The sequence below is a fragment of the Macrobrachium nipponense genome, chromosome 27, assembly GCF_015104395.2.
Source record: "Macrobrachium nipponense isolate FS-2020 chromosome 27, ASM1510439v2, whole genome shotgun sequence".
Taxonomy (NCBI): Eukaryota; Metazoa; Arthropoda; class Malacostraca; order Decapoda; family Palaemonidae; genus Macrobrachium; species Macrobrachium nipponense.
In genome coordinates, this window is record NC_087216.1 from 46,229,319 (window position 1) to 46,241,289 (window position 11,971).

The following is an 11,971-nucleotide window of genomic DNA, read 5'->3' on the forward strand; positions in this document are numbered from 1 at the left end:
CCTAAAGGGTAAAATATTGAATTTGTAAATGAAATACACATCAGGTTTTTATTATATGATACTTGTAGAAGCTATTTACATAAATTTCTTGAGTACTAACAGCATCAGTGTGAAATTATGTGCCTTTATTTTAAAAATTTCTGTTACTAGCAGTTGACAGGAATATTCCCGTTCCTGCTATTGGAAAAATGATTGATATATTAAAATTATTATCTAAATAAATAGTCTGCAGAATTTTCTTGTCTTTAAATATATCATATATATATATATATATATATATATAATATATATATAATAATATATATATAATATATATATATATACTTACATCTGCAGGCGTACTTTTTTCCGCGTACGTGACAAATCAGTATAATAGATAACACATACATACTATAAAATGTTTAGTACTGTATGATCATTAATGTTTCTATATTTTTCAGGTAGAGTGAAAAACAGCGAATTCAACTATTAAAAAAGCACAGAAATGGAAGACAAATCGAAATTTTGCATATTGTGCGAGCCCACTGACAATAGCTGTTTTGGTGAAACTGTGCACGTCATTAGAGGTTTGGATAAAATAATTGAGAGTAGTACTTCAAAAGAGGACAAGGTAAAAGAATTACTGAAAAAGAAGAGCTCCGTTGTTGTCCATGTGAAATGTAGAAAAGACTACACACGTCGCTTAGAGTCCGCACTTAGAAAAGTTCACACGACCCATGAAATCAGGCAAGACTTCGATTTTAATTCCCAGTGTTTATTTTGCGAGAAGAAAATTGCTGTGGATGTGAGAAAATTTAGGAAGACAACTTCTTATGAGTTAGTGTCATGGAAACACTAGAATTTGTTAACAACATTCGTACAACGAAGATAACTGGGAAGAGAGAGGTCCTTCTCTGAGAGTCCAATGTCATTGACCTTGTCGCAGCTGAGGGACTGTACCATCGTACATGCTACAAATAATTCTTGAGGCCAGGCAGTGGAAAGCCAGGAACAGCTACACTTCAGGTACGAAAATTGGATAAGGAAAAGTCAATAGCATTTATCAAACAGTGCGAGTATTTGGAAGAAAAGGATGAATGCCAGTATTCTATTGATGAATTAACGTCAATTATGAGTACCTATGAAAACGCTGGTATTAATTACGGTAATCAATTCTTGAAGAAGAAACTCGAGAACCATTATAGAAATCAAATAACAATAGTTGATAAGATAGGTAAGAGTGGAGTGGTGTGTTTCACTGAATGTATGAAAGATATTTTAACGGATGAATGGTATGATGCACGAAAAAGTGATCCTTCTGAAGATGCTAGAAGACTGATAGAAACTGCTGCTCTGATCATTCGAAATGACATTCGTTCAAAAGCTTACAATTGTGAGGTATTCCCTTCAGCAGAGCAAGTAATTTCTGGAAATTGTGAGCTTGTTCCAGATTATCTTCGTATGTTAATTGATGGAATCTTGAAACCCCAAAAAATTATAATCAAATACAAAGAAAGTCAATCATTATACAGCATGCTATCATTGATGCTGTTCGTCCTAGATCATTTGCCTCGCCCATACAAACTGGTCTGGGTGTTCATCTACACAGAAAGTATGGATCAAGAGTACTGATTGACATCGTTTCTAAGTTAGGATTCTGTGCCCCATATAGAGAAGTATTGCTGTATGAAGCATCAACATCGTTTCTAAGTTAGGATTCTGTGCCCCATATAGAGAAGTATTGCTGTATGAAGCATCAGCTACAATGAACCCATCAACTGCAGTAGATTCACGGTCATATATCCAATTTGTATATGATAATGCTGACTATAATGTTGCAACTTTAGATGGTCATAATACATTCCACTCAATGGGAGGAATCAAGTGTGTGACACCGGCCAGATCAAAAGTTCCATGAAAACAAAACACCCCATTCCCAGGGCTGAAAGAATTGACAGTGAGGCATTAGCAACTCAGGGACTTAGCAAATTAATTGTGTACCATATGCCCATGACAAAGGGCTATTCACTTTTGACTGCTGAAGAAATAGAAACACTTGTACAAGAACCTGCAAGTGTCAAACTAGCCCAACAACTTGACACATTGTGGATATGTAGCACATGGCTTCAAGGTCTCCCATGCCCGAATTGGAGTGGATTTATGAGCAAGATATACTGTAAAAGTTCATCTTACAAGACATCAGCTGTACTACCTGTACCATTTGTTAATCTTGATCCTACCAACCCTTCTACGATTTACACTTGCCTCCTGAATGCTGCAGAAGAAGGTCTAAAGAGTAGACAGTCTACAGTCATGGTAACCTTTGACCAACCACTTTACTCTAAAGCTTGTGATATGGTTCTTGCTGCTGGTTGCAGTAGCCCTCTTTCTCGTGTCACTGTACGCCTTGGAGGGTTTCATCTTCTTATGTCATTTTTAGGAGCTATAGGGACCATAATGGCTGGAAGTGGCCTTGAAGAACTGTGGGAGACAGTGTAAGCAAAGAACAGTGTTGTTCATATGATGAATGAACGTGCTTATGCCAGGAGTCTTCGAGCTCATTTCCTTTCTCAACTTGCATTAGCAGTACTATTGTTGGAGTCATCTTTGGTTATTGAGACCCTTAAGAAAGACTTACAAACCTGCTGCATGTCTTTGTTTGACAACACTGAAACACTGGAGGTAACAGCAAATTCAAGTCCATCATGAATCAACTTGAAATGAAGCTCACAGATGTTGAATCATGTGGAAGAACCGGAAAGCTATGGGTACAGTATTTTAGGTGTATTACAATTGTGAAACTCTTCATAAGGGCAGAAGAGCGTTGAATCTTCACCTCTACAGTGTAAAACTCATGCTACCTTACTTGCATGCAGCAGGACACCTGAATTATGGAAAGTCTGCTTAAGTCTATCTACAGCAAATGCATAAACTGGAAAAAGTCATGAAACCAGAGGAGTTTGAAAAGTTTGCAACAGAGGGATACTTCACAATTAGAAGATCTGACAAGTTTTGGTCAGGGATCTGGACCGATATGACAATTGAGCAAGTCCTCATGTGTTCCATCAAAACATCTGGAGGTCTCACCTGGAGACGTGGAATAACGCCATCAGTTATCGCTAAATGGGTTAAGTCAATGCCCGCAACAGCCAGTATCATTAATGCTGTTGAGTCTGTTAGTGGAGTTACTGCTACCACTTCAGAACAGCATATTGACCTTCGTGAATCTCGGCAGACTCGTGATCTTACTGATATGAATACCTTCAAAAATTGGCTGGCTGTACACAACCCATACAACCGACCAACATCTATCCTAATCTCCATATCGAGTGGTATTGTTGCCAATGAAAAAGTGAATTGTGATGAAGCCTATACAGTTGGAAGAGCATCAATGAAAACAATGGAAGGAAAAGCATTCAGAGATATTCACCTACAGCGAAGAAACAACATCAGGTCGTTGTCATCTGTAACAAAATCAACTGTGATTAATGATACACAGATTACTGTCAATGCAAACCAGTTATTCCATCGAATAATATGCGTTGCTAGAAGTGATTCTGACCTTGCATCATATCTGGGGTACGAACTTGCACCTCAACCACCTTCCCTCTTTGGTGATTTTTCTATGAGAAAAGCAAAAAATCTGCTCTTATACCCAGTCATTGAGGCATTGGCACCCTGTGAAAATGTTCCTCCAGCTGGAGCAGTGTATATTTTAGATGGTGGATACCTTCTGCATCATGTTGTGTGGCAACGTCCTGCTACATTCAGTCAGATATGTTCTCAGTATACATCGTTCATTAATCAGAAGTACAGGAAAGCTCACACAGTATTTGATGGCTATGACGCTCACAATGCAAAAGATGAAGAACACTTTCGTCGAGTAAGGACACAATTATCTAGAGTTATAGCTGTAGAAAGCCACATACAAGTCCCGGTGTCTCAGCAGGAGTTCTTAGGAAATATTAAAAACAAGATAGGATTGATCAAACTCCTATCTACCCGTCTGGAAGCTGCTGGCTGTACGGTCCATCAGGCAGAGGCAGATGCTGACAGATTGATAGTAACAACAGCAACTCATTTACGAGATTCAGGACAGGAATCAGTTATTGTGGGGGAGGACACTGATCTTCTTGTTCTCTTAATCCTCTTAATTGCACTTGCCAAACCTCAGACTGATATCAAAATGATAATCCCAGCAAACAAAGCACATCCTGATAAAATATTCAGCAGGGAAAGAATTCGGAGCAAAATGGGGGACATGCCTGACAGCTTGCTCTTCCTGCATGTAATAACAGGTTCCGATACAACCTCTGCTCTATATCGCAAGGGTAAAAGGGTTCCTTATAAAAGATTACGGAGAATCCTGTACTAAGTCACAAGATGCGAATTCTTAATGACCCCCAGGCCCTCTGCAGATGATATAGCTGCTGCTGAAGAAGCATTTCTTCTGGTCCTGTATGGAGGAAAGCCAGAAGAAAGTCTTGATAAACAAAGGTACTTTAATTACTTAAAGACGATAGCTAAACAGCCTGCACATGCCAAATTTGATCTAGCTACACTTCCTCCAACATCAGCAGCAGCACGCCAACATTCTTATCGTACCTTCCATCAATTACAACAGTGGCAAGGGATTACTTTAGACTCCACTGACTGGGGTTGGAAGTTAGAAAATGACCGACTAGACCAGTAACATCGCTTAAAGAGCCCGTACCACATTCCCTACTTCATCTTATAACTTGTAATTGTAGAAAAGGTTGTGAACTGAACTGCGAGTGTGGGTATTGTGCTGGGCATGGGTGCAATAATCAATGTTCATTTGATGAAGATAAAGAAGGAGATATAGATGGATATGTAGAAGAACAAAGCGAAACTGAAAATGAAGACTATTCTCAACCCTTACAGAAAAAGAAAAGGGAATAATTTACGAGAAATAATAAGGAATGATTCATATTTTTGTTTTAGCGTAATTAATGCATAATCCCTTGTGCGTAAAAATGGAGTTTCAAGTTGAAGTTATTTTTTGTCTGTACAGCTGTATAGTTCAAAACTAATTTTGATCATTTTTTTCCACATTGTATTGTGTTGCAAGTAGTTACCGGTTATATGCTCAGTTCACTACATACTTTTTATGGTAATTGTGGTTATGTGACCTAGAATTTTTCCTCAACTAATTATAATGTCATAAGCATGTGATCTATGAATGTCTTCAACAGCAAAATATTGACGATTATATGGTAGGAACTAGGTAATTGCTAATGGCACCAATTGAGGTACATGTATTCAAACAAAGATACCCCCGCAATGGTGCGTCCTAGAAGTGTCATTTATTTTTCCAATAGCAGGAATAGGAATATTCCTATCAACTACGAGTAACAGATTTTTTTTTAAATAAAGGCCCATAATTTCACACTGATGTATTTAGTACTGATGAAATTTCCTCAAATAGCTTCTTAAACTACCATATAATACAAAATAATGTATATTTCATCTACCAATTTTATTTTTTAACCCTTCAGGAGCAATAAATGAGAAAAACTGAAAATTCCAAAATGGTTGCCATTTTGTGGCCATAACTCGAAAACCCGTCACTGGATTTTTTGGGACTTTTTGGATGAAGATAACACAAATCATTTCTACATATTCCCAAAGTTTCAGTTTGTCATTCTAAATTTTGAGGTTTGAGCTAAAATTGAGCTTATTATACAAGACGTAAGCGTGAGATAACACAGGAAAGGAAGCGAGCAAGAGAAGCACAGCTCTCGCAAGCTGAGCGCATGGTAAAGCGCAGCAGGGTAGACTCGAAGGCAGGGGAAGTAGGAGATAATGTTGCAGTTCCTATGCCTTCGGTGGATAAGGGCACGTAATATCATCGGTGTCATCGTTGATCGTGATGAAAATGACCTTTACACCATAGCCGTTAAGAGTGGCATAATCAAGACCAAGTATTCACGCGGCCAATTTGATCTTTGTCCGCAGAAACTTCTCACTCAGTCTGATGTCAAACAAGATGAACAGGTTTCCCTTCGGCAGGCTTTGAAATCTACAGCCACTTATTTTCAGGGTTTCTTAAAATGCGGCTGTGGTACAGGCAAAAAAAAAATGTTCTACAGATCGATGCAATTGTTACAAGGATAAGCGCAAGTGTAACAGTCGATGTCATAACAGTCTAACGTGTGCAAACAAGTGACTAGGTAAATCTGTTCAACAGAATGTTCAAATATGTTTTATAATTTTGACTACTTGAATTTATTTCTAACTGTACAAACAAATAAGTAACGTAGTTCAGCGAAATGTTCAAAAGTGTTTTATGATAATTTTAATTATTTTAACAAGTCAATAAATGATTAAATTTCGCTTCAGTAAATGCTCAAAAAGGGTTATAATCATTTTAATCATTTTAATTATTCTAACATACTTGTAGGTGTGATTTTAAAAAGCACATAAATAATAAGAAAAAAGATCAGAATTAAAAATAAAGAAAATAAAAAAGAATAGAAATAATAATAAGTCTATGAATAAACACTCCCTCCCTCCCTCAAAAGTTTTAGACAGGTTGTGTAATAAGGACACCAATTTTCCAGCCATTTCACGTAATAGCTGAATATTTTAGTCGTTTCACGAAATGACCGAGTGAAATGGTCATTTCGTGAAAACGACTGAAATTTCCAGGCATTACTTGGAAAGGCTAGCTTCACACTTTGACTGTAACACACAAACAAATACACACACATATATATATCATATATATATATATATATATATATATATACATATATATATATATATATATCTATATATATATATATATATATATATATATATATATATATATATATATATATATATATATATATACGATGGAAGACATACGATAGAAATAGAAGTGCGGAGTAGAAGGAAGAAGGGAAGACCAAGAAAGAGATGGAGTGAATGTGTAGGGGAAGATATGGTAACATAAGGTATTAATGAGAACGAGGCACAGGACAGAAATCGATGGACACGACTCATTCACAACGGCGACCCCATATATAAATGGGTTTAAAGCGGGAAGAAGAATATATATATATATATATATATATATATATATATATATATATATATATATATATATATATACATATATATATATATATATATATATATATATATATATATATATATATATATATATATATATATATATATATATATATATATATATAGAAAGTCAACTCGCCCTCCAACTTACCAAGCTTTGAAAAGGAACAGTCAAACATGACTTTTATTCCTTCAAGAGAATTAACTGTAAACTTGAATTGTGTTATTCTTTTTAGAAGAAGTACAGTCACTTTTAATCACACTGCTGAATGACAAGGCCGTCCTGGAAAACATTGCCCCCTCTTAAATCTCTTAATATTGCTCCCTGAACGTTCTGTTAATCTTTTCTTTCGACCCCGTGAATGCCCTGAAAACCTCTCTTCCAAGTACAAATCCGCTTGGGCACCAGATGCACTGGTGACGAGGATTAGCCAAACGAGAAAGTTAAACGCCGTTACCCTGCCATGCGGTCGACGGAACAACCACGAGGTCATGGAATTGCTCCAGAACCCTTGTGGGTGAACCTAGAAAATGGGGTGCTGACGAGCATGGGAAGATAATCCAACAGAAGTCATAAATAAGGAGCCCAGAACGGCCCCAAACGACAAAGACATTCTGGTTGCAGACCCAGCCACACCTTACCATTGACCCCCTGCTTCAACAGGTTATTTAATCATTGAGAAGACAAAACAGTTAATCATATATATTTTGATTTTAATTTCATTTCCGAGATTGTTAAAACTTGTAATCCTTATCACAGAGATAAACTATTTATGTTTTTTTTTAGTATAAAAGGAAATGTGTAAATGAAACATTCATCTCATGATATTTTGACAAAAGATGATCTCAGCGCTAGTTATATTATACTGGGAAGGGTTCATAAATTAATTAGAAATTAGTTTATTTTCTGTAGTTCTAGATGAAGTTCACATGTAGAAGACTACATAAAAATTACTTGATGGTCGTAAATAATACAATGTTCACCACAACGTAGTTAAGATTTATAATTGTTTAGACATTTTTTTTTTTCCTTATAGTCCTTAACTATTTTTCTCTTTTTGGGGGCTGGCGTGGAATGGCGCCGGGGTGTGGCGAGGGGCGGGTTGGGGGGCGGGGCGGATTTAGTCAGAAAAATTAAAAGCTCTAGGATATAAGTAATTCATAAATGAGAATTTCAACATTTCAAACAGGTTATGAATTTTCTAAGACATTATATTTTCTTCGAGTTGTTTTGCAATTGAATTGAGGTGGATCAAATAAAAAACGTGAATATTGAGAATAACACATGCACTAAAAGGCATAAATCGCTCGACGCAAAGACATTAACAGAATGTAAGTGATTTCATCAGCAATATTCGAAATTATCTGGTGAAAACTTTTTAAACTTCTTTTTGTAAGTCCTCGACTTAGTATTAATTACTTCCGAGAACCAATCTAACTTTCCCAAAGTTTTTCATTTTCTTGGTTTAAGGCTTACTAGAAATACGTAAAGATATATGGAGAAGTTAGGAAGCACGAAATCTATAATTACGAAATTCAAATTAGAGCTAGGAACTTGTATTTGATTTTTACTTATCGATTATTTATCTGTTGGCGGAAAAGAGGAGACGCATTTTATAAAACGATGATTAAACTTTTGGTAATTAACACTAGCTGACTAAAGTATCAAGTAAGAAGGGGTAATGTTTAGATATTAGAATGTCATCATATATTTTGGCTTCTGTTTTTAGGTTAAAATAATTTACTATGAAAGCACAAGCTATTTTGTACTTTAATCATTGACAATCACAGTTTGCATATGCAACAGTTTATGCTAGAAAAGTAAATAAATGAAATAAACGAAGTACTGATAACTAAAAAGAAAAAAAAAAATTATCCTTCACCGTAACAGTGACCGTAAACTGGATTAGCTAAATACGACGATCCTTTACGAAGTACCAAACAGCGTAACCACACCATCTTGTACCACATAGCATTACTTAAAACCCAACTGATATCTGCGGAGGTCTCACAGTGGTAAAGAAGATGAATGGCTCATCAGTCGGGCCCTAGTAGGCTCCTGGAGCTGTAAATAGTACTTTAACCTCCAATGGCAGGGCTGAGTAGTTCTTCTCGGCAACTTTATTAGGTCTACGTATCCATTCCTTTATCGATTCCTACTCGTCGTAACAATAAAGGGCGTTCCTTCCAGCATCCTCTTCTGTCTTACGAATGAACCATTTTCTCAAGGTTCTTTGCGAGAATTTGGCAGAAATTCTGGAAAAAATGCTTGATAATTCGATTATAGCCCTTTCAGCATTAAAGGGAACTACATAACTGGTTGACGCTTTCATACCTACGACGCCACCGAGCATTTCATTTCTTCAAACAGTAGGACTTTCTCTGACACCAAGTTTAATAATACTCAGTTTGTTGGGAGATTCAATGTGGAATGGTTTGTCTGTTGCGTTGTGGAATCCACTGATCTCCAAACATTCAAAGGCGTAACAGCTTTATTCCTACTTCTGCTGGCGTCTACTGAATGTCAGGTGTGTCGGTTTGATATTCTATCCCCTCATATTCATGTGTTTATCACCTTTTCCTATTAATTCTCTCTCTGTCTCTCTCTCTCTCTGTCGATTGATTTCCATTTGGAACCCTGTTATACTCGTAGTCTGCTAAATCTGGCCCATAGGGTTTTCAAATGCAAATATAAGAGCTACAAATATCCTTTAATATCTAATTCGCTCTACCTCGGAATTGGTATATTTTCATATATGTACCGAAGGGGAATTTTTAGCTAATAATAATTTTATCCCCTCTTTGTTGGCCGACTTGATAACGTCACTGTCCGTCCTGATTTCGTTTGCCCGTCCACTGGACGGTGGTTCGATCCCATGAGGGGAGGAAATTATTATCAAACTAAAAATTCCCCTTCGGAACATAGATGAAAATATATCAATTCCAAGGTAGGGCGAATTAGATATTAAAGGACATTTGTAGCTCGAATGATATATATGAATCACAGTGATGTGATAATTATTCATAACAAGGCTACGTGTCAAACGTTCGAATTGGCTAACATGGTGGGAGGGTTTCATATCGATTATAATTACGGAAAACACCGAGTTCGACAGTGATTTGTAAGGTCAGAATCGATATAAACTTATAGCCTCCTCTGTTGGCCGACTTGATAACGTCACTGTCCGTCCTGATTTCATTCCCGTCCACTGGATGGTGGTTCGATCCCATGAGGGGACGAAATTATTATCAACTAAAAATTCCCCTTTGGTACATATATGAAAATATATCAATTCCGAGGTAGAGCGAATTAGATATCAAAGGACATTTGTAGCTTGAATGATATATATGAATCACGGTGATGTGATAATTATTCATATATATATATATATATAACATTTCTATATACAGTGGTACCTCGAGATACGAAAATTAATCCGTTCCAAGGGGCCGGGGGTCTTCATATCATGAGCTTTTCGTATCTTGGACCGCATTTACATGTAAAATGGCTAATCTATTCCAAGCCCTCCAAAAAACACCCCAGTGAATTTCATAATAAAGCTAAATTGACTATAAACAATGAAATTCTACACAGTTTGGACCATTCAATACCAACTAATACCATACTGCTAAATATACCTGTAAATAAAGTGTATTAGTGTACATGGTATACAAGAAATACTGTACGTACCATAACGTATGTATGCAGTAAAATGTGGAAGCTTACCTTTAGAATGAGGCTATCTCCACAAGTGGCGACAGAGGAGGGGGACAAACGGCAGATACGTACGTACACTTAACTTTACGAAACATAAAAAAAACAAAAAAAGTAAGGAAAACATAAACTAACTTTACAAAACACATTAACAAAACTGTATCACTTAACTTTACAAAACACTTAAAATAAAAAATGTTTTTTTTTTGCCGTTTTTTATTTTTTCTTTTTTTTTCTTTTTATACTTTACTTTTTTTTTTTTTTTTTTTTTTTACAAAATTTCAACTTCTTCACCACTTTCAGCTTTCTGTTTTTTAGTAGTATCACTTGGCTTCCTTCCTTTTGTTTGCTACTCCTACTAAAGGCCTCTTAAAAAATAACTATCCAAGGAAGATTGCTTCTGCATACCTTTGACAATGTTCCTGAAACGACTCAGGTAAACATCATCGAACTGTGCAAGCATACGACCTGTGTAAGCCTTTTCAGGGTGTCTTTTTCTACGAATGATTCCACCTTATGAAAAGCAGCTAGAGCATCCTTAATTTCTGCCATTGTCATAGAGTCGTCGTCCTCCTCCTTGCCGCTGCTAGAGAACTCCTCTTGAACGATGTTATGTTGCATGGCCTCCAACTCCTTCAGGTCATCCGTTGTAAGCTCTCTTGGTGCTCCTTGAGAGGTCATGATGTCAATCCTCCATCGACGACCAGCCCCATGGACTTGCTGAGTGCTACGATCTCGTCAAGATCTGGTTGCGAAGCAGTTTCAAGATTGTCAACTGTTCCTGAATCTGCAGCACCAGCTTCACCCACGTCGAATCCCTCGAAGTCTCGGGTGGATACCAGCATCAGGCCAGAGTTTCCTCCATGAGGAATTCAAGGTTCGCCTCAAAACCTCCTGCCTTGCTTGGTCGATGAGTCGGATGTGTATTACGATATTGAAATGCTTCTCCAAAATTCACGCAAGGTGAGGTTTGTAGTATCGGTGATGTCGAAACATCTTTTGAAAAGATGTTTCGTATACAGCTTCTTGAAGTTCGATATCACTTGCTGGTCCATGGGCTGGAGGAGAGGGGTGGTGTTAGGTGGAAGATAATGAACCTTGATGAAGGAATACTCTGCTAGGATATCTTCCTCGAGGCCAGTAGGGTGAGCAGGGGCATTGTCCAACACCAGTAGGCATTTCAGAGGGAGGCACTTC